The 20,429-nt window shown below is 55.7% G+C and overlaps 44 non-coding genes across 44 annotated transcripts; all 44 read left to right on the top strand.

Moving 5' to 3' along the window:
* Positions 1 to 235: 235 nt before the first annotated feature.
* LOC142297662 (U5 spliceosomal RNA) lies at positions 236 to 351 on the top strand. Its single transcript, XR_012751939.1, has one exon. It is a non-coding gene; the product is annotated as a U5 spliceosomal RNA (small nuclear RNA).
* Positions 352 to 696: 345 nt separating this feature from the next.
* Positions 697 to 812, top strand: LOC142297765 (U5 spliceosomal RNA). The gene has a single exon (XR_012752038.1). It is a non-coding gene; the product is annotated as a U5 spliceosomal RNA (small nuclear RNA).
* Positions 813 to 1,157: 345 nt separating this feature from the next.
* Positions 1,158 to 1,273, top strand: LOC142297490 (U5 spliceosomal RNA). The gene has a single exon (XR_012751774.1). It is a non-coding gene; the product is annotated as a U5 spliceosomal RNA (small nuclear RNA).
* A 345-nt stretch (positions 1,274 to 1,618) lies between these two features.
* Positions 1,619 to 1,734, top strand: LOC142297489 (U5 spliceosomal RNA). Its single transcript, XR_012751773.1, has one exon. It is a non-coding gene; the product is annotated as a U5 spliceosomal RNA (small nuclear RNA).
* Positions 1,735 to 2,079: 345 nt separating this feature from the next.
* LOC142297488 (U5 spliceosomal RNA) lies at positions 2,080 to 2,195 on the top strand. Its single transcript, XR_012751772.1, has one exon. It is a non-coding gene; the product is annotated as a U5 spliceosomal RNA (small nuclear RNA).
* A 345-nt stretch (positions 2,196 to 2,540) lies between these two features.
* On the top strand, positions 2,541 to 2,656 carry LOC142297487 (U5 spliceosomal RNA). The gene has a single exon (XR_012751771.1). It is a non-coding gene; the product is annotated as a U5 spliceosomal RNA (small nuclear RNA).
* A 345-nt stretch (positions 2,657 to 3,001) lies between these two features.
* LOC142297656 (U5 spliceosomal RNA) lies at positions 3,002 to 3,117 on the top strand. The gene has a single exon (XR_012751933.1). It is a non-coding gene; the product is annotated as a U5 spliceosomal RNA (small nuclear RNA).
* Positions 3,118 to 3,462: 345 nt separating this feature from the next.
* On the top strand, positions 3,463 to 3,578 carry LOC142297486 (U5 spliceosomal RNA). The gene has a single exon (XR_012751770.1). It is a non-coding gene; the product is annotated as a U5 spliceosomal RNA (small nuclear RNA).
* A 345-nt stretch (positions 3,579 to 3,923) lies between these two features.
* Positions 3,924 to 4,039, top strand: LOC142297485 (U5 spliceosomal RNA). Its single transcript, XR_012751768.1, has one exon. It is a non-coding gene; the product is annotated as a U5 spliceosomal RNA (small nuclear RNA).
* A 345-nt stretch (positions 4,040 to 4,384) lies between these two features.
* Positions 4,385 to 4,500, top strand: LOC142297484 (U5 spliceosomal RNA). The gene has a single exon (XR_012751767.1). It is a non-coding gene; the product is annotated as a U5 spliceosomal RNA (small nuclear RNA).
* Positions 4,501 to 4,845: 345 nt separating this feature from the next.
* On the top strand, positions 4,846 to 4,961 carry LOC142297482 (U5 spliceosomal RNA). Its single transcript, XR_012751765.1, has one exon. It is a non-coding gene; the product is annotated as a U5 spliceosomal RNA (small nuclear RNA).
* A 345-nt stretch (positions 4,962 to 5,306) lies between these two features.
* On the top strand, positions 5,307 to 5,422 carry LOC142297481 (U5 spliceosomal RNA). The gene has a single exon (XR_012751764.1). It is a non-coding gene; the product is annotated as a U5 spliceosomal RNA (small nuclear RNA).
* Positions 5,423 to 5,767: 345 nt separating this feature from the next.
* LOC142297479 (U5 spliceosomal RNA) lies at positions 5,768 to 5,883 on the top strand. Its single transcript, XR_012751763.1, has one exon. It is a non-coding gene; the product is annotated as a U5 spliceosomal RNA (small nuclear RNA).
* A 345-nt stretch (positions 5,884 to 6,228) lies between these two features.
* Positions 6,229 to 6,344, top strand: LOC142297478 (U5 spliceosomal RNA). The gene has a single exon (XR_012751762.1). It is a non-coding gene; the product is annotated as a U5 spliceosomal RNA (small nuclear RNA).
* A 345-nt stretch (positions 6,345 to 6,689) lies between these two features.
* On the top strand, positions 6,690 to 6,805 carry LOC142297477 (U5 spliceosomal RNA). The gene has a single exon (XR_012751761.1). It is a non-coding gene; the product is annotated as a U5 spliceosomal RNA (small nuclear RNA).
* A 345-nt stretch (positions 6,806 to 7,150) lies between these two features.
* Positions 7,151 to 7,266, top strand: LOC142298440 (U5 spliceosomal RNA). Its single transcript, XR_012752643.1, has one exon. It is a non-coding gene; the product is annotated as a U5 spliceosomal RNA (small nuclear RNA).
* A 345-nt stretch (positions 7,267 to 7,611) lies between these two features.
* On the top strand, positions 7,612 to 7,727 carry LOC142298439 (U5 spliceosomal RNA). The gene has a single exon (XR_012752642.1). It is a non-coding gene; the product is annotated as a U5 spliceosomal RNA (small nuclear RNA).
* A 345-nt stretch (positions 7,728 to 8,072) lies between these two features.
* Positions 8,073 to 8,188, top strand: LOC142298438 (U5 spliceosomal RNA). Its single transcript, XR_012752641.1, has one exon. It is a non-coding gene; the product is annotated as a U5 spliceosomal RNA (small nuclear RNA).
* A 345-nt stretch (positions 8,189 to 8,533) lies between these two features.
* Positions 8,534 to 8,649, top strand: LOC142298437 (U5 spliceosomal RNA). The gene has a single exon (XR_012752640.1). It is a non-coding gene; the product is annotated as a U5 spliceosomal RNA (small nuclear RNA).
* A 345-nt stretch (positions 8,650 to 8,994) lies between these two features.
* Positions 8,995 to 9,110, top strand: LOC142297869 (U5 spliceosomal RNA). The gene has a single exon (XR_012752135.1). It is a non-coding gene; the product is annotated as a U5 spliceosomal RNA (small nuclear RNA).
* Positions 9,111 to 9,455: 345 nt separating this feature from the next.
* Positions 9,456 to 9,571, top strand: LOC142298436 (U5 spliceosomal RNA). Its single transcript, XR_012752639.1, has one exon. It is a non-coding gene; the product is annotated as a U5 spliceosomal RNA (small nuclear RNA).
* A 345-nt stretch (positions 9,572 to 9,916) lies between these two features.
* On the top strand, positions 9,917 to 10,032 carry LOC142298434 (U5 spliceosomal RNA). The gene has a single exon (XR_012752636.1). It is a non-coding gene; the product is annotated as a U5 spliceosomal RNA (small nuclear RNA).
* Positions 10,033 to 10,377: 345 nt separating this feature from the next.
* On the top strand, positions 10,378 to 10,493 carry LOC142298433 (U5 spliceosomal RNA). Its single transcript, XR_012752635.1, has one exon. It is a non-coding gene; the product is annotated as a U5 spliceosomal RNA (small nuclear RNA).
* Positions 10,494 to 10,838: 345 nt separating this feature from the next.
* Positions 10,839 to 10,954, top strand: LOC142298432 (U5 spliceosomal RNA). The gene has a single exon (XR_012752634.1). It is a non-coding gene; the product is annotated as a U5 spliceosomal RNA (small nuclear RNA).
* A 345-nt stretch (positions 10,955 to 11,299) lies between these two features.
* On the top strand, positions 11,300 to 11,415 carry LOC142298431 (U5 spliceosomal RNA). The gene has a single exon (XR_012752633.1). It is a non-coding gene; the product is annotated as a U5 spliceosomal RNA (small nuclear RNA).
* Positions 11,416 to 11,760: 345 nt separating this feature from the next.
* On the top strand, positions 11,761 to 11,876 carry LOC142298429 (U5 spliceosomal RNA). The gene has a single exon (XR_012752632.1). It is a non-coding gene; the product is annotated as a U5 spliceosomal RNA (small nuclear RNA).
* Positions 11,877 to 12,221: 345 nt separating this feature from the next.
* On the top strand, positions 12,222 to 12,337 carry LOC142298428 (U5 spliceosomal RNA). Its single transcript, XR_012752631.1, has one exon. It is a non-coding gene; the product is annotated as a U5 spliceosomal RNA (small nuclear RNA).
* A 345-nt stretch (positions 12,338 to 12,682) lies between these two features.
* LOC142298427 (U5 spliceosomal RNA) lies at positions 12,683 to 12,798 on the top strand. Its single transcript, XR_012752630.1, has one exon. It is a non-coding gene; the product is annotated as a U5 spliceosomal RNA (small nuclear RNA).
* A 345-nt stretch (positions 12,799 to 13,143) lies between these two features.
* LOC142298426 (U5 spliceosomal RNA) lies at positions 13,144 to 13,259 on the top strand. The gene has a single exon (XR_012752629.1). It is a non-coding gene; the product is annotated as a U5 spliceosomal RNA (small nuclear RNA).
* Positions 13,260 to 13,604: 345 nt separating this feature from the next.
* LOC142298425 (U5 spliceosomal RNA) lies at positions 13,605 to 13,720 on the top strand. Its single transcript, XR_012752628.1, has one exon. It is a non-coding gene; the product is annotated as a U5 spliceosomal RNA (small nuclear RNA).
* A 345-nt stretch (positions 13,721 to 14,065) lies between these two features.
* On the top strand, positions 14,066 to 14,181 carry LOC142298424 (U5 spliceosomal RNA). Its single transcript, XR_012752627.1, has one exon. It is a non-coding gene; the product is annotated as a U5 spliceosomal RNA (small nuclear RNA).
* A 345-nt stretch (positions 14,182 to 14,526) lies between these two features.
* LOC142298422 (U5 spliceosomal RNA) lies at positions 14,527 to 14,642 on the top strand. Its single transcript, XR_012752625.1, has one exon. It is a non-coding gene; the product is annotated as a U5 spliceosomal RNA (small nuclear RNA).
* Positions 14,643 to 14,987: 345 nt separating this feature from the next.
* Positions 14,988 to 15,103, top strand: LOC142298421 (U5 spliceosomal RNA). The gene has a single exon (XR_012752624.1). It is a non-coding gene; the product is annotated as a U5 spliceosomal RNA (small nuclear RNA).
* Positions 15,104 to 15,448: 345 nt separating this feature from the next.
* On the top strand, positions 15,449 to 15,564 carry LOC142298420 (U5 spliceosomal RNA). The gene has a single exon (XR_012752623.1). It is a non-coding gene; the product is annotated as a U5 spliceosomal RNA (small nuclear RNA).
* A 345-nt stretch (positions 15,565 to 15,909) lies between these two features.
* Positions 15,910 to 16,025, top strand: LOC142298419 (U5 spliceosomal RNA). Its single transcript, XR_012752622.1, has one exon. It is a non-coding gene; the product is annotated as a U5 spliceosomal RNA (small nuclear RNA).
* A 345-nt stretch (positions 16,026 to 16,370) lies between these two features.
* Positions 16,371 to 16,486, top strand: LOC142297769 (U5 spliceosomal RNA). The gene has a single exon (XR_012752042.1). It is a non-coding gene; the product is annotated as a U5 spliceosomal RNA (small nuclear RNA).
* A 345-nt stretch (positions 16,487 to 16,831) lies between these two features.
* On the top strand, positions 16,832 to 16,947 carry LOC142298418 (U5 spliceosomal RNA). Its single transcript, XR_012752621.1, has one exon. It is a non-coding gene; the product is annotated as a U5 spliceosomal RNA (small nuclear RNA).
* Positions 16,948 to 17,292: 345 nt separating this feature from the next.
* On the top strand, positions 17,293 to 17,408 carry LOC142298417 (U5 spliceosomal RNA). Its single transcript, XR_012752620.1, has one exon. It is a non-coding gene; the product is annotated as a U5 spliceosomal RNA (small nuclear RNA).
* Positions 17,409 to 17,753: 345 nt separating this feature from the next.
* On the top strand, positions 17,754 to 17,869 carry LOC142298416 (U5 spliceosomal RNA). The gene has a single exon (XR_012752619.1). It is a non-coding gene; the product is annotated as a U5 spliceosomal RNA (small nuclear RNA).
* Positions 17,870 to 18,214: 345 nt separating this feature from the next.
* On the top strand, positions 18,215 to 18,330 carry LOC142297818 (U5 spliceosomal RNA). The gene has a single exon (XR_012752088.1). It is a non-coding gene; the product is annotated as a U5 spliceosomal RNA (small nuclear RNA).
* A 345-nt stretch (positions 18,331 to 18,675) lies between these two features.
* LOC142298415 (U5 spliceosomal RNA) lies at positions 18,676 to 18,791 on the top strand. Its single transcript, XR_012752618.1, has one exon. It is a non-coding gene; the product is annotated as a U5 spliceosomal RNA (small nuclear RNA).
* A 345-nt stretch (positions 18,792 to 19,136) lies between these two features.
* Positions 19,137 to 19,252, top strand: LOC142297616 (U5 spliceosomal RNA). Its single transcript, XR_012751894.1, has one exon. It is a non-coding gene; the product is annotated as a U5 spliceosomal RNA (small nuclear RNA).
* A 345-nt stretch (positions 19,253 to 19,597) lies between these two features.
* Positions 19,598 to 19,713, top strand: LOC142298414 (U5 spliceosomal RNA). The gene has a single exon (XR_012752617.1). It is a non-coding gene; the product is annotated as a U5 spliceosomal RNA (small nuclear RNA).
* A 345-nt stretch (positions 19,714 to 20,058) lies between these two features.
* LOC142298413 (U5 spliceosomal RNA) lies at positions 20,059 to 20,174 on the top strand. Its single transcript, XR_012752616.1, has one exon. It is a non-coding gene; the product is annotated as a U5 spliceosomal RNA (small nuclear RNA).
* Positions 20,175 to 20,429: the final 255 nt, after the last annotated feature.

The raw sequence follows: 20,429 nt of genomic DNA, 5'->3' as shown, positions 1-20,429 counted from the left end.
GGACGGCCCGCTTTTTGGGGAGCAGGAAGCTCGTTTGAAGGGGTGACCCTCTGGTGGAAAGGAGGGCTCAGAGAAGGGAGCAGCCTGGGGAAGATGGCCTCTCGCCGGGCTGGCTGTGTGGTACCGTTTGGTTTAGCCATCATCAACCCCCTGCCTCCCCTTTTCTAGGAGGTCTCCCCGGGCCAAGTGAGGGCTGCAGCCAGGGTGTTAGGTCGGGAGGAGGCCCTTGCCTGATATACTCTGGTTTCTCTTCAGAATGTAAAAATCTTTTGCCTTTTACTAAAGATTTCCGTGGAGAGGAGCAAAACTGAGTTTTATGGCAATTTTTGCATGCTCCAGCTTGCTGGGGTTTCCTTCTTTGGGTTGAACGACAGAATGAGCGGGAGGTGGCTGTGGTGGGAGGCTGACTCCTGTGGCTGCTGCTGGGAGGGAGGCGGTCCTCATTTGAATATTGTGGTCATGGACGGCCCGCTTTTTGGGGAGCAGGAAGCTCGTTTGAAGGGGTGACCCTCTGGTGGAAAGGAGGGCTCAGAGAAGGGAGCAGCCTGGGGAAGATGGCCTCTCGCCGGGCTGGCTGTGTGGTACCGTTTGGTTTAGCCATCATCAACCCCCTGCCTCCCCTTTTCTAGGAGGTCTCCCCGGGCCAAGTGAGGGCTGCGGCCAGGGTGTTAGGTCGGGAGGAGGCCCTTGCCTGATGTACTCTGGTTTCTCTTCAGAACATAAAAATCTTTCGCCTTTTACTAAAGATTTCCGTGGAGAGGAGCAAAACTGAGTTTTATGGCAATTTTTGCATGCTCCAGCTTGCTGGGGTTTCCTTCTTTGGGTTGAACGACAGAATGAGTGGGAGGTGGCTGTAGTGGGAGGCTGACTCCTGTGGCTGCTGCTGGGAGGGAGGCGGTCCTCATTTGAATATTCTGGCCATGGATGGCCCGCTTTTTGGGGAGCAGGAAGCTCGTTTGAAGGGGTGACCCTCTGGTGGAAAGGAGGGCTCAGAGAAGGGAGCAGCCTGGGGAAGATGGCCTCTCGCCGGGCTGGCTGTGTGGTACCGTTTGGTTTAGCCATCATCAACCCCCTGCCTCCCCTTTTCTAGGAGGTCTCCCCGGGCCAAGTGAGGGCTGCGGCCAGGGTGTTAGGTCGGGAGGAGGCCCTTGCCTGATATACTCTGGTTTCTCTTCAGAACGTAAAAATCTTTCGCCTTTTACTAAAGATTTCCGTGGAGAGGAGCAAAACTGAGTTTTATGGCAATTTTTGCATGCTCCAGCTTGCTGGGGTTTCCTTCTTTGGGTTGAACGACAGAATGAGCGGGAGGTGGCTGTAGTGGGAGGCTGACTCCTGTGGCTGCTGCTGGGAGGGAGACGGTCCTCATTTGAATATTGTGGCCATGGACGGCCCGCTTTTTGGGGAGCAGGAAGCTCGTTTGAAGGGGTGACCCTCTGGTGGAAAGGAGGGCTCAGAGAAGGGAGCAGCCTGGGGAAGATGGCCTCTCGCCGGGCTGGCTGTGTGGTACCGTTTGGTTTAGCCATCATCAACCCCCTGCCTCCCCTTTTCTAGGAGGTCTCCCCGGGCCAAGTGAGGGCTGCGGCCAGGGTGTTAGGTCGGGAGGAGGCCCTTGCCTGATATACTCTGGTTTCTCTTCAGAACGTAAAAATCTTTCGCCTTTTACTAAAGATTTCCGTGGAGAGGAGCAAAACTGAGTTTTATGGCAATTTTTGCATGCTCCAGCTTGCTGGGGTTTCCTTCTTTGGGTTGAACGACAGAATGAGCGGGAGGTGGCTGTAGTGGGAGGCTGACTCCTGTGGCTGCTGCTGGGAGGGAGGCGGTCCTCATTTGAATATTGTGGCCATGGACGGCCCGCTTTTTGGGGAGCAGGAAGCTCGTTTGAAGGGGTGACCCTCTGGTGGAAAGGAGGGCTCAGAGAAGGGAGCAGCCTGGGGAAGATGGCCTCTCGCCGGGCTGGCTGTGTGGTACCGTTTGGTTTAGCCATCATCAACCCCCTGCCTCCCCTTTTCTAGGAGGTCTCCCCGGGCCAAGTGAGGGCTGCGGCCAGGGTGTTAGGTCGGGAGGAGGCCCTTGCCTGATATACTCTGGTTTCTCTTCAGAACGTAAAAATCTTTCGCCTTTTACTAAAGATTTCCGTGGAGAGGAGCAAAACTGAGTTTTATGGCAATTTTTGCATGCTCCAGCTTGCTGGGGTTTCCTTCTTTGGGTTGAACGACAGAATGAGCGGGAGGTGGCTGTAGTGGGAGGCTGACTCCTGTGGCTGCTGCTGGGAGGGAGGCGGTCCTCATTTGAATATTGTGGCCATGGACGGCCCGCTTTTTGGGGAGCAGGAAGCTCGTTTGAAGGGGTGACCCTCTGGTGGAAAGGAGGGCTCAGAGAAGGGAGCAGCCTGGGGAAGATGGCCTCTCGCCGGGCTGGCTGTGTGGTACCGTTTGGTTTAGCCATCATCAACCCCCTGCCTCCCCTTTTCTAGGAGGTCTCCCCGGGCCAAGTGAGGGCTGCGGCCAGGGTGTTAGGTCGGGAGGAGGCCCTTGCCTGATATACTCTGGTTTCTCTTCAGAACGTAAAAATCTTTCGCCTTTTACTAAAGATTTCCGTGGAGAGGAGCAAAACTGAGTTTTATGGCAATTTTTGCATGCTCCAGCTTGCTGGGGTTTCCTTCTTTGGGTTGAACGACAGAATGAGCGGGAGGTGGCTGTAGTGGGAGGCTGACTCCTGTGGCTGCTGCTGGGAGGGAGGCGGTCCTCATTTGAATATTGTGGCCATGGACGGCCCGCTTTTTGGGGAGCAGGAAGCTCGTTTGAAGGGGTGACCCTCTGGTGGAAAGGAGGGCTCAGAGAAGGGAGCAGCCTGGGGAAGATGGCCTCTCGCCGGGCTGGCTGTGTGGTACCGTTTGGTTTAGCCATCATCAACCCCCTGCCTCCCCTTTTCTAGGAGGTCTCCCCGGGCCAAGTGAGGGCTGCGGCCAGGGTGTTAGGTCGGGAGGAGGCCCTTGCCTGATATACTCTGGTTTCTCTTCAGAATGTAAAAATCTTTCGCCTTTTACTAAAGATTTCCGTGGAGAGGAGCAAAACTGAGTTTTATGGCAATTTTTGCATGCTCCAGCTTGCTGGGGTTTCCTTCTTTGGGTTGAACGACAGAATGAGCGGGAGGTGGCTGTAGTGGGAGGCTGACTCCTGTGGCTGCTGCTGGGAGGGAGGCGGTCCTCATTTGAATATTGTGGCCATGGACGGCCCGCTTTTTGGGGAGCAGGAAGCTCGTTTGAAGGGGTGACCCTCTGGTGGAAAGGAGGGCTCAGAGAAGGGAGCAGCCTGGGGAAGATGGCCTCTCGCCGGGCTGGCTGTGTGGTACCGTTTGGTTTAGCCATCATCAACCCCCTGCCTCCCCTTTTCTAGGAGGTCTCCCCGGGCCAAGTGAGGGCTGCGGCCAGGGTGTTAGGTCGGGAGGAGGCCATTGCCTGATATACTCTGGTTTCTCTTCAGAACGTAAAAATCTTTCGCCTTTTACTAAAGATTTCCGTGGAGAGGAGCAAAACTGAGTTTTATGGCAATTTTTGCATGCTCCAGCTTGCTGGGGTTTCCTTCTTTGGGTTGAACGACAGAATGAGCGGGAGGTGGCTGTAGTGGGAGGCTGACTCCTGTGGCTGCTGCTGGGAGGGAGGCGGTCCTCATTTGAATATTGTGGCCATGGACGGCCCGCTTTTTGGGGAGCAGGAAGCTCGTTTGAAGGGGTGACCCTCTGGTGGAAAGGAGGGCTCAGAGAAGGGAGCAGCCTGGGGAAGATGGCCTCTCGCCGGGCTGGCTGTGTGGTACCGTTTGGTTTAGCCATCATCAACCCCCTGCCTCCCCTTTTCTAGGAGGTCTCCCCGGGCCAAGTGAGGGCTGCGGCCAGGGTGTTAGGTCGGGAGGAGGCCCTTGCCTGATATACTCTGGTTTCTCTTCAGAACGTAAAAATCTTTCGCCTTTTACTAAAGATTTCCGTGGAGAGGAGCAAAACTGAGTTTTATGGCAATTTTTGCATGCTCCAGCTTGCTGGGGTTTCCTTCTTTGGGTTGAACGACAGAATGAGCGGGAGGTGGCTGTAGTGGGAGGCTGACTCCTGTGGCTGCTGCTGGGAGGGAGGCGGTCCTCATTTGAATATTGTGGCCATGGACGGCCCGCTTTTTGGGGAGCAGGAAGCTCGTTTGAAGGGGTGACCCTCTGGTGGAAAGGAGGGCTCAGAGAAGGGAGCAGCCTGGGGAAGATGGCCTCTCGCCGGGCTGGCTGTGTGGTACCGTTTGGTTTAGCCATCATCAACCCCCTGCCTCCCCTTTTCTAGGAGGTCTCCCCGGGCCAAGTGAGGGCTGCGGCCAGGGTGTTAGGTCGGGAGGAGGCCCTTGCCTGATATACTCTGGTTTCTCTTCAGAACGTAAAAATCTTTCGCCTTTTACTAAAGATTTCCGTGGAGAGGAGCAAAACTGAGTTTTATGGCAATTTTTGCATGCTCCAGCTTGCTGGGGTTTCCTTCTTTGGGTTGAACGACAGAATGAGCGGGAGGTGGCTGTAGTGGGAGGCTGACTCCTGTGGCTGCTGCTGGGAGGGAGGCGGTCCTCATTTGAATATTGTGGCCATGGACGGCCCGCTTTTTGGGGAGCAGGAAGCTCGTTTGAAGGGGTGACCCTCTGGTGGAAAGGAGGGCTCAGAGAAGGGAGCAACCTGGGGAAGATGGCCTCTCGCCGGGCTGGCTGTGTGGTACCGTTTGGTTTAGCCATCATCAACCCCCTGCCTCCCCTTTTCTAGGAGGTCTCCCCGGGCCAAGTGAGGGCTGCGGCCAGGGTGTTAGGTCGGGAGGAGGCCCTTGCCTGATATACTCTGGTTTCTCTTCAGAACGTAAAAATCTTTCGCCTTTTACTAAAGATTTCCGTGGAGAGGAGCAAAACTGAGTTTTATGGCAATTTTTGCATGCTCCAGCTTGCTGGGGTTTCCTTCTTTGGGTTGAACGACAGAATGAGCGGGAGGTGGCTGTAGTGGGAGGCTGACTCCTGTGGCTGCTGCTGGGAGGGAGGCGGTCCTCATTTGAATATTGTGGCCATGGACGGCCCGCTTTTTGGGGAGCAGGAAGCTCGTTTGAAGGGGTGACCCTCTGGTGGAAAGGAGGGCTCAGAGAAGGGAGCAGCCTGGGGAAGATGGCCTCTCGCCGGGCTGGCTGTGTGGTACCGTTTGGTTTAGCCATCATCAACCCCCTGCCTCCCCTTTTCTAGGAGGTCTCCCCGGGCCAAGTGAGGGCTGCGGCCAGGGTGTTAGGTCGGGAGGAGGCCCTTGCCTGATATACTCTGGTTTCTCTTCAGAACGTAAAAATCTTTCGCCTTTTACTAAAGATTTCCGTGGAGAGGAGCAAAACTGAGTTTTATGGCAATTTTTGCATGCTCCAGCTTGCTGGGGTTTCCTTCTTTGGGTTGAACGACAGAATGAGCGGGAGGTGGCTGTAGTGGGAGGCTGACTCCTGTGGCTGCTGCTGGGAGGGAGGCGGTCCTCATTTGAATATTGTGGCCATGGACGGCCCGCTTTTTGGGGAGCAGGAAGCTCGTTTGAAGGGGTGACCCTCTGGTGGAAAGGAGGGCTCAGAGAAGGGAGCAGCCTGGGGAAGATGGCCTCTCGCCGGGCTGGCTGTGTGGTACCGTTTGGTTTAGCCATCATCAACCCCCTGCCTCCCCTTTTCTAGGAGGTCTCCCCGGGCCAAGTGAGGGCTGCGGCCAGGGTGTTAGGTCGGGAGGAGGCCCTTGCCTGATATACTCTGGTTTCTCTTCAGAACGTAAAAATCTTTCGCCTTTTACTAAAGATTTCCGTGGAGAGGAGCAAAACTGAGTTTTATGGCAATTTTTGCATGCTCCAGCTTGCTGGGGTTTCCTTCTTTGGGTTGAACGACAGAATGAGCGGGAGGTGGCTGTAGTGGGAGGCTGACTCCTGTGGCTGCTGCTGGGAGGGAGGCGGTCCTCATTTGAATATTGTGGCCATGGACGGCCCGCTTTTTGGGGAGCAGGAAGCTCGTTTGAAGGGGTGACCCTCTGGTGGAAAGGAGGGCTCAGAGAAGGGAGCAGCCTGGGGAAGATGGCCTCTCGCCGGGCTGGCTGTGTGGTACCGTTTGGTTTAGCCATCATCAACCCCCTGCCTCCCCTTTTCTAGGAGGTCTCCCCGGGCCAAGTGAGGGCTGCGGCCAGGGTGTTAGGTCGGGAGGAGGCCCTTGCCTGATATACTCTGGTTTCTCTTCAGAACGTAAAAATCTTTCGCCTTTTACTAAAGATTTCCGTGGAGAGGAGCAAAACTGAGTTTTATGGCAATTTTTGCATGCTCCAGCTTGCTGGGGTTTCCTTCTTTGGGTTGAACGACAGAATGAGCGGGAGGTGGCTGTAGTGGGAGGCTGACTCCTGTGGCTGCTGCTGGGAGGGAGGCGGTCCTCATTTGAATATTGTGGCCATGGACGGCCCGCTTTTTGGGGAGCAGGAAGCTCGTTTGAAGGGGTGACCCTCTGGTGGAAAGGAGGGCTCAGAGAAGGGAGCAGCCTGGGGAAGATGGCCTCTCGCCGGGCTGGCTGTGTGGTACCGTTTGGTTTAGCCATCATCAACCCCCTGCCTCCCCTTTTCTAGGAGGTCTCCCCGGGCCAAGTGAGGGCTGCGGCCAGGGTGTTAGGTCGGGAGGAGGCCCTTGCCTGATATACTCTGGTTTCTCTTCAGAACGTAAAAATCTTTCGCCTTTTACTAAAGATTTCCGTGGAGAGGAGCAAAACTGAGTTTTATGGCAATTTTTGCATGCTCCAGCTTGCTGGGGTTTCCTTCTTTGGGTTGAACGACAGAATGAGCGGGAGGTGGCTGTAGTGGGAGGCTGACTCCTGTGGCTGCTGCTGGGAGGGAGGCGGTCCTCATTTGAATATTGTGGCCATGGACGGCCCGCTTTTTGGGGAGCAGGAAGCTCGTTTGAAGGGGTGACCCTCTGGTGGAAAGGAGGGCTCAGAGAAGGGAGCAGCCTGGGGAAGATGGCCTCTCGCCGGGCTGGCTGTGTGGTACCGTTTGGTTTAGCCATCATCAACCCCCTGCCTCCCCTTTTCTAGGAGGTCTCCCCGGGCCAAGTGAGGGCTGCGGCCAGGGTGTTAGGTCGGGAGGAGGCCCTTGCCTGATATACTCTGGTTTCTCTTCAGAACGTAAAAATCTTTCGCCTTTTACTAAAGATTTCCGTGGAGAGGAGCAAAACTGAGTTTTATGGCAATTTTTGCATGCTCCAGCTTGCTGGGGTTTCCTTCTTTGGGTTGAACGACAGAATGAGCGGGAGGTGGCTGTAGTGGGAGGCTGACTCCTGTGGCTGCTGCTGGGAGGGAGGCGGTCCTCATTTGAATATTGTGGCCATGGACGGCCCGCTTTTTGGGGAGCAGGAAGCTCGTTTGAAGGGGTGACCCTCTGGTGGAAAGGAGGGCTCAGAGAAGGGAGCAGCCTGGGGAAGATGGCCTCTCGCCGGGCTGGCTGTGTGGTACCGTTTGGTTTAGCCATCATCAACCCCCTGCCTCCCCTTTTCTAGGAGGTCTCCCCGGGCCAAGTGAGGGCTGCGGCCAGGGTGTTAGGTCGGGAGGAGGCCCTTGCCTGATATACTCTGGTTTCTCTTCAGAACGTAAAAATCTTTCGCCTTTTACTAAAGATTTCCGTGGAGAGGAGCAAAACTGAGTTTTATGGCAATTTTTGCATGCTCCAGCTTGCTGGGGTTTCCTTCTTTGGGTTGAACGACAGAATGAGCGGGAGGTGGCTGTAGTGGGAGGCTGACTCCTGTGGCTGCTGCTGGGAGGGAGGCGGTCCTCATTTGAATATTGTGGCCATGGACGGCCCGCTTTTTGGGGAGCAGGAAGCTCGTTTGAAGGGGTGACCCTCTGGTGGAAAGGAGGGCTCAGAGAAGGGAGCAGCCTGGGGAAGATGGCCTCTCGCCGGGCTGGCTGTGTGGTACCGTTTGGTTTAGCCATCATCAACCCCCTGCCTCCCCTTTTCTAGGAGGTCTCCCCGGGCCAAGTGAGGGCTGCGGCCAGGGTGTTAGGTCGGGAGGAGGCCCTTGCCTGATATACTCTGGTTTCTCTTCAGAACGTAAAAATCTTTCGCCTTTTACTAAAGATTTCCGTGGAGAGGAGCAAAACTGAGTTTTATGGCAATTTTTGCATGCTCCAGCTTGCTGGGGTTTCCTTCTTTGGGTTGAACGACAGAATGAGCGGGAGGTGGCTGTAGTGGGAGGCTGACTCCTGTGGCTGCTGCTGGGAGGGAGGCGGTCCTCATTTGAATATTGTGGCCATGGACGGCCCGCTTTTTGGGGAGCAGGAAGCTCGTTTGAAGGGGTGACCCTCTGGTGGAAAGGAGGGCTCAGAGAAGGGAGCAGCCTGGGGAAGATGGCCTCTCGCCGGGCTGGCTGTGTGGTACCGTTTGGTTTAGCCATCATCAACCCCCTGCCTCCCCTTTTCTAGGAGGTCTCCCCGGGCCAAGTGAGGGCTGCGGCCAGGGTGTTAGGTCGGGAGGAGGCCCTTGCCTGATATACTCTGGTTTCTCTTCAGAACGTAAAAATCTTTCGCCTTTTACTAAAGATTTCCGTGGAGAGGAGCAAAACTGAGTTTTATGGCAATTTTTGCATGCTCCAGCTTGCTGGGGTTTCCTTCTTTGGGTTGAACGACAGAATGAGCGGGAGGTGGCTGTAGTGGGAGGCTGACTCCTGTGGCTGCTGCTGGGAGGGAGGCGGTCCTCATTTGAATATTGTGGCCATGGACGGCCCGCTTTTTGGGGAGCAGGAAGCTCGTTTGAAGGGGTGACCCTCTGGTGGAAAGGAGGGCTCAGAGAAGGGAGCAGCCTGGGGAAGATGGCCTCTCGCCGGGCTGGCTGTGTGGTACCGTTTGGTTTAGCCATCATCAACCCCCTGCCTCCCCTTTTCTAGGAGGTCTCCCCGGGCCAAGTGAGGGCTGCGGCCAGGGTGTTAGGTCGGGAGGAGGCCCTTGCCTGATATACTCTGGTTTCTCTTCAGAACGTAAAAATCTTTCGCCTTTTACTAAAGATTTTCGTGGAGAGGTGCAAAACTGAGGTTTATGGCAATTTTTGCATGCTCCAGCTTGCTGGGGTTTCCTTCTTTGGGTTGAACGACAGAATGAGCGGGAGGTGGCTGTAGTGGGAGGCTGACTCCTGTGGCTGCTGCTGGGAGGGAGGCGGTCCTCATTTGAATATTGTGGCCATGGACGGCCCGCTTTTTGGGGAGCAGGAAGCTCGTTTGAAGGGGTGACCCTCTGGTGGAAAGGAGGGCTCAGAGAAGGGAGCAGCCTGGGGAAGATGGCCTCTCGCCGGGCTGGCTGTGTGGTACCGTTTGGTTTAGCCATCATCAACCCCCTGCCTCCCCTTTTCTAGGAGGTCTCCCCGGGCCAAGTGAGGGCTGCGGCCAGGGTGTTAGGTCGGGAGGAGGCCCTTGCCTGATATACTCTGGTTTCTCTTCAGAACGTAAAAATCTTTCGCCTTTTACTAAAGATTTCCGTGGAGAGGAGCAAAACTGAGTTTTATGGCAATTTTTGCATGCTCCAGCTTGCTGGGGTTTCCTTCTTTGGGTTGAACGACAGAATGAGCGGGAGGTGGCTGTAGTGGGAGGCTGACTCCTGTGGCTGCTGCTGGGAGGGAGGCGGTCCTCATTTGAATATTGTGGCCATGGACGGCCCGCTTTTTGGGGAGCAGGAAGCTCGTTTGAAGGGGTGACCCTCTGGTGGAAAGGAGGGCTCAGAGAAGGGAGCAGCCTGGGGAAGATGGCCTCTCGCCGGGCTGGCTGTGTGGTACCGTTTGGTTTAGCCATCATCAACCCCCTGCCTCCCCTTTTCTAGGAGGTCTCCCCGGGCCAAGTGAGGGCTGCGGCCAGGGTGTTAGGTCGGGAGGAGGCCCTTGCCTGATATACTCTGGTTTCTCTTCAGAACGTAAAAATCTTTCGCCTTTTACTAAAGATTTCCGTGGAGAGGAGCAAAACTGAGTTTTATGGCAATTTTTGCATGCTCCAGCTTGCTGGGGTTTCCTTCTTTGGGTTGAACGACAGAATGAGCGGGAGGTGGCTGTAGTGGGAGGCTGACTCCTGTGGCTGCTGCTGGGAGGGAGGCGGTCCTCATTTGAATATTGTGGCCATGGACGGCCCGCTTTTTGGGGAGCAGGAAGCTCGTTTGAAGGGGTGACCCTCTGGTGGAAAGGAGGGCTCAGAGAAGGGAGCAGCCTGGGGAAGATGGCCTCTCGCCGGGCTGGCTGTGTGGTACCGTTTGGTTTAGCCATCATCAACCCCCTGCCTCCCCTTTTCTAGGAGGTCTCCCCGGGCCAAGTGAGGGCTGCGGCCAGGGTGTTAGGTCGGGAGGAGGCCCTTGCCTGATATACTCTGGTTTCTCTTCAGAACGTAAAAATCTTTCGCCTTTTACTAAAGATTTCCGTGGAGAGGAGCAAAACTGAGTTTTATGGCAATTTTTGCATGCTCCAGCTTGCTGGGGTTTCCTTCTTTGGGTTGAACGACAGAATGAGCGGGAGGTGGCTGTAGTGGGAGGCTGACTCCTGTGGCTGCTGCTGGGAGGGAGGCGGTCCTCATTTGAATATTGTGGCCATGGACGGCCCGCTTTTTGGGGAGCAGGAAGCTCGTTTGAAGGGGTGACCCTCTGGTGGAAAGGAGGGCTCAGAGAAGGGAGCAGCCTGGGGAAGATGGCCTCTCGCCGGGCTGGCTGTGTGGTACCGTTTGGTTTAGCCATCATCAACCCCCTGCCTCCCCTTTTCTAGGAGGTCTCCCCGGGCCAAGTGAGGGCTGCGGCCAGGGTGTTAGGTCGGGAGGAGGCCCTTGCCTGATATACTCTGGTTTCTCTTCAGAACGTAAAAATCTTTCGCCTTTTACTAAAGATTTCCGTGGAGAGGAGCAAAACTGAGTTTTATGGCAATTTTTGCATGCTCCAGCTTGCTGGGGTTTCCTTCTTTGGGTTGAACGACAGAATGAGCGGGAGGTGGCTGTAGTGGGAGGCTGACTCCTGTGGCTGCTGCTGGGAGGGAGGCGGTCCTCATTTGAATATTGTGGCCATGGACGGCCCGCTTTTTGGGGAGCAGGAAGCTCGTTTGAAGGGGTGACCCTCTGGTGGAAAGGAGGGCTCAGAGAAGGGAGCAGCCTGGGGAAGATGGCCTCTCGCCGGGCTGGCTGTGTGGTACCGTTTGGTTTAGCCATCATCAACCCCCTGCCTCCCCTTTTCTAGGAGGTCTCCCCGGGCCAAGTGAGGGCTGCGGCCAGGGTGCTAGGTCGGGAGGAGGCCCTTGCCTGATATACTCTGGTTTCTCTTCAGAACGTAAAAATCTTTCGCCTTTTACTAAAGATTTCCGTGGAGAGGAGCAAAACTGAGTTTTATGGCAATTTTTGCATGCTCCAGCTTGCTGGGGTTTCCTTCTTTGGGTTGAACGACAGAATGAGCGGGAGGTGGCTGTAGTGGGAGGCTGACTCCTGTGGCTGCTGCTGGGAGGGAGGTGGTCCTCATTTGAATATTGTGGCCATGGACGGCCCGCTTTTTGGGGAGCAGGAAGCTCGTTTGAAGGGGTGACCCTCTGGTGGAAAGGAGGGCTCAGAGAAGGGAGCAGCCTGGGGAAGATGGCCTCTCGCCGGGCTGGCTGTGTGGTACCGTTTGGTTTAGCCATCATCAACCCCCTGCCTCCCCTTTTCTAGGAGGTCTCCCCGGGCCAAGTGAGGGCTGCGGCCAGGGTGTTAGGTCGGGAGGAGGCCCTTGCCTGATATACTCTGGTTTCTCTTCAGAACGTAAAAATCTTTCGCCTTTTACTAAAGATTTCCGTGGAGAGGAGCAAAACTGAGTTTTATGGCAATTTTTGCATGCTCCAGCTTGCTGGGGTTTCCTTCTTTGGGTTGAACGACAGAATGAGCGGGAGGTGGCTGTAGTGGGAGGCTGACTCCTGTGGCTGCTGCTGGGAGGGAGGCGGTCCTCATTTGAATATTGTGGCCATGGACGGCTTTTTTTTTGGGGAGCAGGAAGCTCGTTTGAAGGGGTGACCCTCTGGTGGAAAGGAGGGCTCAGAGAAGGGAGCAGCCTGGGGAAGATGGCCTCTCGCCGGGCTGGCTGTGTGGTACCGTTTGGTTTAGCCATCATCAACCCCCTGCCTCCCCTTTTCTAGGAGGTCTCCCCGGGCCAAGTGAGGGCTGCGGCCAGGGTGTTAGGTCGGGAGGAGGCCCTTGCCTGATATACTCTGGTTTCTCTTCAGAACGTAAAAATCTTTCGCCTTTTACTAAAGATTTCCGTGGAGAGGAGCAAAACTGAGTTTTATGGCAATTTTTGCATGCTCCAGCTTGCTGGGGTTTCCTTCTTTGGGTTGAACGACAGAATGAGCGGGAGGTGGCTGTAGTGGGAGGCTGACTCCTGTGGCTGCTGCTGGGAGGGAGGCGGTCCTCATTTGAATATTGTGGCCATGGACGGCTTTTTTTTTGGGGAGCAGGAAGCTCGTTTGAAGGGGTGACCCTCTGGTGGAAAGGAGGGCTCAGAGAAGGGAGCAGCCTGGGGAAGATGGCCTCTCGCCGGGCTGGCTGTGTGGTACCGTTTGGTTTAGCCATCATCAACCCCCTGCCTCCCCTTTTCTAGGAGGTCTCCCCGGGCCAAGTGAGGGCTGCGGCCAGGGTGTTACGTCGGGAGGAGGCCCTTGCCTGATATACTCTGGTTTCTCTTCAGAACGTAAAAATCTTTCGCCTTTTACTAAAGATTTCCGTGGAGAGGAGCAAAACTGAGTTTTATGGCAATTTTTGCATGCTCCAGCTTGCTGGGGTTTCCTTCTTTGGGTTGAACGACAGAATGAGCGGGAGGTGGCTGTAGTGGGAGGCTGACTCCTGTGGCTGCTGCTGGGAGGGAGGCGGTCCTCATTTGAATATTGTGGCCATGGACGGCCCGCTTTTTGGGGAGCAGGAAGCTCGTTTGAAGGGGTGACCCTCTGGTGGAAAGGAGGGCTCAGAGAAGGGAGCAGCCTGGGGAAGATGGCCTCTCGCCGGGCTGGCTGTGTGGTACCGTTTGGTTTAGCCATCATCAACCCCCTGCCTCCCCTTTTCTAGGAGGTCTCCCCGGGCCAAGTGAGGGCTGCGGCCAGGGTGTTAGGTCGGGAGGAGGCCCTTGCCTGATATACTCTGGTTTCTCTTCAGAACGTAAAAATCTTTCGCCTTTTACTAAAGATTTCCGTGGAGAGGAGCAAAACTGAGTTTTATGGCAATTTTTGCATGCTCCAGCTTGCTGGGGTTTCCTTCTTTGGGTTGAACGACAGAATGAGCGGGAGGTGGCTGTAGTGGGAGGCTGACTCCTGTGGCTGCTGCTGGGAGGGAGGCGGTCCTCATTTGAATATTGTGGCCATGGACGGCCCGCTTTTTGGGGAGCAGGAAGCTCGTTTGAAGGGGTGACCCTCTGGTGGAAAGGAGGGCTCAGAGAAGGGAGCAGCCTGGGGAAGATGGCCTCTCGCCGGGCTGGCTGTGTGGTACCGTTTGGTTTAGCCATCATCAACCCCCTGCCTCCCCTTTTCTAGGAGGTCTCCCTGGGCCAAGTGAGGGCTGCGGCCAGGGTGTTAGGTCGGGAGGAGGCCCTTGCCTGATATACTCTGGTTTCTCTTCAGAACGTAAAAATCTTTCGCCTTTTACTAAAGATTTCCGTGGAGAGGAGCAAAACTGAGTTTTATGGCAATTTTTGCATGCTCCAGCTTGCTGGGGTTTCCTTCTTTGGGTTGAACGACAGAATGAGCGGGAGGTGGCTGTAGTGGGAGGCTGACTCCTGTGGCTGCTGCTGGGAGGGAGGCGGTCCTCATTTGAATATTGTGGCCATGGACGGCCCGCTTTTTGGGGAGCAGGAAGCTCGTTTGAAGGGGTGACCCTCTGGTGGAAAGGAGGGCTCAGAGAAGGGAGCAGCCTGGGGAAGATGGCCTCTCGCCGGGCTGGCTGTGTGGTACCGTTTGGTTTAGCCATCATCAACCCCCTGCCTCCCCTTTTCTAGGAGGTCTCCCCGGGCCAAGTGAGGGCTGCGGCCAGGGTGTTAGGTCGGGAGGAGGCCCTTGCCTGATATACTCTGGTTTCTCTTCAGAACGTAAAAATCTTTCGCCTTTTACTAAAGATTTCCGTGGAGAGGAGCAAAACTGAGTTTTATGGCAATTTTTGCATGCTCCAGCTTGCTGGGGTTTCCTTCTTTGGGTTGAACGACAGAATGAGCGGGAGGTGGCTGTAGTGGGAGGCTGACTCCTGTGGCTGCTGCTGGGAGGGAGGCGGTCCTCATTTGAATATTGTGGCCATGGACGGCCCGCTTTTTGGGGAGCAGGAAGCTCGTTTGAAGGGGTGACCCTCTGGTGGAAAGGAGGGCTCAGAGAAGGGAGCAGCCTGGGGAAGATGGCCTCTCGCCGGGCTGGCTGTGTGGTACCGTTTGGTTTAGCCATCATCAACCCCCTGCCTCCCCTTTTCTAGGAGGTCTCCCCGGGCCAAGTGAGGGCTGCGGCCAGGGTGTTAGGTCGGGAGGAGGCCCTTGCCTGATATACTCTGGTTTCTCTTCAGAACGTAAAAATCTTTCGCCTTTTACTAAAGATTTCCGTGGAGAGGAGCAAAACTGAGTTTTATGGCAATTTTTGCATGCTCCAGCTTGCTGGGGTTTCCTTCTTTGGGTTGAACGACAGAATGAGCGGGAGGTGGCTGTAGTGGGAGGCTGACTCCTGTGGCTGCTGCTGGGAGGGAGGCGGTCCTCATTTGAATATTGTGGCCATGGACGGCCCGCTTTTTGGGGAGCAGGAAGCTCGTTTGAAGGGGTGACCCTCTGGTGGAAAGGAGGGCTCAGAGAAGGGAGCAGCCTGGGGAAGATGGCCTCTCGCCGGGCTGGCTGTGTGGTACCGTTTGGTTTAGCCATCATCAACCCCCTGCCTCCCCTTTTCTAGGAGGTCTCCCCGGGCCAAGTGAGGGCTGCGGCCAGGGTGTTAGGTCGGGAGGAGGCCCTTGCCTGATATACTCTGGTTTCTCTTCAGAACGTAAAAATCTTTCGCCTTTTACTAAAGATTTCCGTGGAGAGGAGCAAAACTGAGTTTTATGGCAATTTTTGCATGCTCCAGCTTGCTGGGGTTTCCTTCTTTGGGTTGAACGACAGAATGAGCGGGAGGTGGCTGTAGTGGGAGGCTGACTCCTGTGGCTGCTGCTGGGAGGGAGGCGGTCCTCATTTGAATATTGTGGCCATGGACGGCCCGCTTTTTGGGGAGCAGGAAGCTTGTTTGAAGGGGTGACCCTCTGGTGGAAAGGAGAGCTCAGAGAAGGGAGCAGCCTGGGGAAGATGGCCTCTCGCCGGGCTGGCTGTGTGGTACCGTTTGGTTTAGCCATCATCAACCCCCTGCCTCCCCTTTTCTAGGAGGTCTCCCCGGGCCAAGTGAGGGCTGCGGCCAGGGTGTTAGGTCGGGAGGAGGCCCTTGCCTGATATACTCTGGTTTCTCTTCAGAACGTAAAAATCTTTCGCCTTTTACTAAAGATTTCCGTGGAGAGGAGCAAAACTGAGTTTTATGGCAATTTTTGCATGCTCCAGCTTGCTGGGGTTTCCTTCTTTGGGTTGAACGACAGAATGAGCGGGAGGTGGCTGTAGTGGGAGGCTGACTCCTGTGGCTGCTGCTGGGAGGGAGGCGGTCCTCATTTGAATATTGTGGCCATGGACGGCCCGCTTTTTGGGGAGCAGGAAGCTCGTTTGAAGGGGTGACCCTCTGGTGGAAAGGAGGGCTCAGAGAAGGGAGCAGCCTGGGGAAGATGGCCTCTCGCCGGGCTGGCTGTGTGGTACCGTTTGGTTTAGCCATCATCAACCCCCTGCCTCCCCTTTTCTAGGAGGTCTCCCCGGGCCAAGTGAGGGCTGCGGCCAGGGTGTTAGGTCGGGAGGAGGCCCTTGCCTGATATACTCTGGTTTCTCTTCAGAACGTAAAAATCTTTCGCCTTTTACTAAAGATTTCCGTGGAGAGGAGCAAAACTGAGTTTTATGGCAATTTTTGCATGCTCCAGCTTGCTGGGGTTTCCTTCTTTGGGTTGAACGACAGAATGAGCGGGAGGTGGCTGTAGTGGGAGGCTGACTCCTGTGGCTGCTGCTGGGAGGGAGGCGGTCCTCATTTGAATATTGTGGCCATGGACGGCCCGCTTTTTGGGGAGCAGGAAGCTCGTTTGAAGGGGTGACCCTCTGGTGAAAAGGAGGGCTCAGAGAAGGGAGCAGCCTGGGGAAGATGGCCTCTCGCCGGGCTGGCTGTGTGGTACCGTTTGGTTTAGCCATCATCAACCCCCTGCCTCCCCTTTTCTAGGAGGTCTCCCCGGGCCAAGTGAGGGCTGCGGCCAGGGTGTTAGGTCGGGAGGAGGCCCTTGCCTGATATACTCTGGTTTCTCTTCAGAACGTAAAAATCTTTCGCCTTTTACTAAAGATTTTCGTGGAGAGGAGCAAAACTGAGTTTTATGGCAATTTTTGCATGCTCCAGCTTGCTGGGGTTTCCTTCTTTGGGTTGAACGACAGAATGAGCGGGAGGTGGCTGTAGTGGGAGGCTGACTCCTGTGGCTGCTGCTGGGAGGGAGGCGGTCCTCATTTGAATATTGTGGCCATGGACGGCCCGCTTTTTGGGGAGCAGGAAGCTCGTTTGAAGGGGTGACCCTCTGGTGGAAAGGAGGGCTCAGAGAAGGGAGCAGCCTGGGGAAGATGGCCTCTCGCCGGGCTGGCTGTGTGGTACCGTTTGGTTTAGCCATCATCAACCCCCTGCCTCCCCTTTTCTAGGAGGTCTCCCCGGGCCAAGTGAGGGCTGCGGCCAGGGTGTTAGGTCGGGAGGAGGCCCTTGCCTGATATACTCTGGTTTCTCTTCAGAACGTAAAAATCTTTCGCCTTTTACTAAAGATTTCCGTGGAGAGGAGCAAAACTGAGTTTTATGGCAATTTTTGCATGCTCCAGCTTGCTGGGGTTTCCTTCTTTGGGTTGAACGACAGAATGAGCGGGAGGTGGCTGTAGTGGGAGGCTGACTCCTGTGGCTGCTGCTGGGAGGGAGGCGGTCCTCATTTGAATATTGTGGCCATGGACGGCCCGCTTTTTGGGGAGCAGGAAGCTCGTTTGAAGGGGTGACCCTCTGGTGGAAAGGAGGGCTCAGAGAAGGGAGCAGCCTGGGGAAGATGGCCTCTCGCCGGGCTGGCTGTGTGGTACCGTTTGGTTTAGCCATCATCAACCCCCTGCCTCCCCTTTTCTAGGAGGTCTCCCCGGGCCAAGTGAGGGCTGCGGCCAGGGTGTTAGGTCGGGAGGAGGCCCTTGCCTGATATACTCTGGTTTCTCTTCAGAACGTAAAAATCTTTCGCCTTTTACTAAAGATTTCCGTGGAGAGGAGCAAAACTGAGTTTTATGGCAATTTTTGCATGCTCCAGCTTGCTGGGGTTTCCTTCTTTGGGTTGAACGACAGAATGAGCGGGAGGTGGCTGTAGTGGGAGGCTGACTCCTGTGGCTGCTGCTGGGAGGGAGGCGGTCCTCATTTGAATATTGTGGCCATGGACGGCCCGCTTTTTGGGGAGCAGGAAGCTCGTTTGAAGGGGTGACCCTCTGGTGGAAAGGAGGGCTCAGAGAAGGGAGCAGCCTGGGGAAGATGGCCTCTCGCCGGGCTGGCTGTGTGGTACCGTTTGGTTTAGCCATCATCAACCCCCTGCCTCCCCTTTTCTAGGAGGTCTCCCCGGGCCAAGTGAGGGCTGCGGCCAGGGTGTTAGGTCGGGAGGAGGCCCTTGCCTGATATACTCTGGTTTCTCTTCAGAACGTAAAAATCTTTCGCCTTTTACTAAAGATTTCCGTGGAGAGGAGCAAAACTGAGTTTTATGGCAATTTTTGCATGCTCCAGCTTGCTGGGGTTTCCTTCTTTGGGTTGAATGACAGAATGAGCGGGAGGTGGCTGTAGTGGGAGGCTGACTCCTGTGGCTGCTGCTGGGAGGGAGGCGGTCCTCATTTGAATATTGTGGCCATGGACGGCCCGCTTTTTGGGGAGCAGGAAGCTCGTTTGAAGGGGTGACCCTCTGGTGGAAAGGAGGGCTCAGAGAAGGGAGCAGCCTGGGGAAGATGGCCTCTCGCCGGGCTGGCTGTGTGGTACCGTTTGGTTTAGCCATCATCAACCCCCTGCCTCCCCTTTTCTAGGAGGTCTCCCCGGGCCAAGTGAGGGCTGCGGCCAGGGTGTTAGGTCGGGAGGAGGCCCTTGCCTGATATACTCTGGTTTCTCTTCAGAACGTAAAAAACTTTCGCCTTTTACTAAAGATTTCCGTGGAGAGGAGCAAAACTGAGTTTTATGGCAATTTTTGCATGCTCCAGCTTGCTGGGGTTTCCTTCTTTGGGTTGAACGACAGAATGAGCGGGAGGTGGCTGTAGTGGGAGGCTGACTCCTGTGGCTGCTGCTGGGAGGGAGGCGGTCCTCATTTGAATATTGTGGCCATGGACGGCCCGCTTTTTGGGGAGCAGGAAGCTCGTTTGAAGGGGTGACCCTCTGGTGGAAAGGAGGGCTCAGAGAAGGGAGCAGCCTGGGGAAGATGGCCTCTCGCCGGGCTGGCTGTGTGGTACCGTTTGGTTTAGCCATCATCAACCCCCTGCCTCCCCTTTTCTAGGAGGTCTCCCCGGGCCAAGTGAGGGCTGCGGCCAGGGTGTTAGGTCGGGAGGAGGCCCTTGCCTGATATACTCTGGTTTCTCTTCAGAACGTAAAAATCTTTCGCCTTTTACTAAAGATTTCCGTGGAGAGGAGCAAAACTGAGTTTTATGGCAATTTTTGCATGCTCCAGCTTGCTGGGGTTTCCTTCTTTGGGTTGAACGACAGAATGAGCGGGAGGTGGCTGTAGTGGGAGGCTGACTCCTGTGGCTGCTGCTGGGAGGGAGGCGGTCCTCATTTGAATATAGTGGCCATGGACGGCCCGCTTTTTGGGGAGCAGGAAGCTCGTTTGAAGGGGTGACCCTCTGGTGGAAAGGAGGGCTCAGAGAAGGGAGCAGCCTGGGGAAGATGGCCTCTCGCCGGGCTGGCTGTGTGGTACCGTTTGGTTTAGCCATCATCAACCCCCTGCCTCCCCTTTTCTAGGAGGTCTCCCCGGGCCAAGTGAGGGCTGCGGCCAGGGTGTTAGGTCGGGAGGAGGCCCTTGCCTGATATGCTCTGGTTTCTCTTCAGAACGTAAAAATCTTTCGCCTTTTACTAAAGATTTCCGTGGAGAGGAGCAAAACTGAGTTTTATGGCAATTTTTGCATGCTCCAGCTTGCTGGGGTTTACTTCTTTGGGTTGAACGACAGAATGAGCGAGAGGTGGCTGTAGTGGGAGGCTGACTCCTGTGGCTGCTGCTGGGAGGGAGGCGGTCCTCATTTGAATATTGTGGCCATGGACGGCCCGCTTTTTGGGGAGCAGGAAGCTCGTTTGAAGGGGTGACCCTCTGGTGGAAAGGAGGGCTCAGAGAAGGGAGCAGCCTGGGGAAGATGGCCTCTCGCCGGGCTGGCTGTGTGGTACCGTTTGGTTTAGCCATCATCAACCCCCTGCCTCCCCTTTTCTAGGAGGTCTCCCCGGGCCAAGTGAGGGCTGCGGCCAGGGTGTTAGGTCGGGAGGAGGCCCTTGCCTGATATACTCTGGTTTCTCTTCAGAACGTAAAAATCTTTCGCCTTTTACTAAAGATTTCCGTGGAGAGGAGCAAAACTGAGTTTTATGGCAATTTTTGCATGCTCCAGCTTGCTGGGGTTTCCTTCTTTGGGTTGAACGACAGAATGAGCGGGAGGTGGCTGTAGTGGGAGGCTGACTCCTGTGGCTGCTGCTGGGAGGGAGGCGGTCCTCATTTGAATATTGTGGCCATGGACGGCCCGCTTTTTGGGGAGCAGGAAGCTCGTTTGAAGGGGTGACCCTCTGGTGGAAAGGAGGGCTCAGAGAAGGGAGCAGCCTGGGGAAGATGGCCTCTCGCCGGGCTGGCTGTGTAATACCGTTTGGTTTAGCCATCATCAACCCCCTGCCTCCCCTTTTCTAGGAGGTCTCCCCGGGCCAAGTGAGGGCTGCGGCCAGGGTGTTAGGTCGGGAGGAGGCCCTTGCCTGATATACTCTGGTTTCTCTTCAGAACGTAAAAATCTTTCGCCTTTTACTAAAGATTTCCGTGGAGAGGAGCAAAACTGAGTTTTATGGCAATTTTTGCATGCTCCAGCTTGCTGGGGTTTCCTTCTTTGGGTTGAACGACAGAATGAGCGGGAGGTGGCTGTAGTGGGAGGCTGACTCCTGTGGCTGCTGCTGGGAGGGAGGCGGTCCTCATTTGAATATTGTGGCCATGGACGGCCCGCTTTTTGGGGAGCAGGAAGCTCGTTTGAAGGGGTGACCCTCTGGTGGAAAGGAGGGCTCAGAGAAGGGAGCAGCCTGGGGAAGATGGCCTCTCGCCGGGCTGGCTGTGTGGTACCGTTTGGTTTAGCCATCATCA

The sequence above is a fragment of the Anomaloglossus baeobatrachus genome, chromosome 3 (assembly GCF_048569485.1).
Source record: "Anomaloglossus baeobatrachus isolate aAnoBae1 chromosome 3, aAnoBae1.hap1, whole genome shotgun sequence".
NCBI classification, from domain to species: domain Eukaryota; kingdom Metazoa; phylum Chordata; class Amphibia; order Anura; family Aromobatidae; genus Anomaloglossus; species Anomaloglossus baeobatrachus.
Note: the sequence above shows the minus strand (reverse complement) of the source record. Positions and strands in the feature narration are given on the sequence as shown.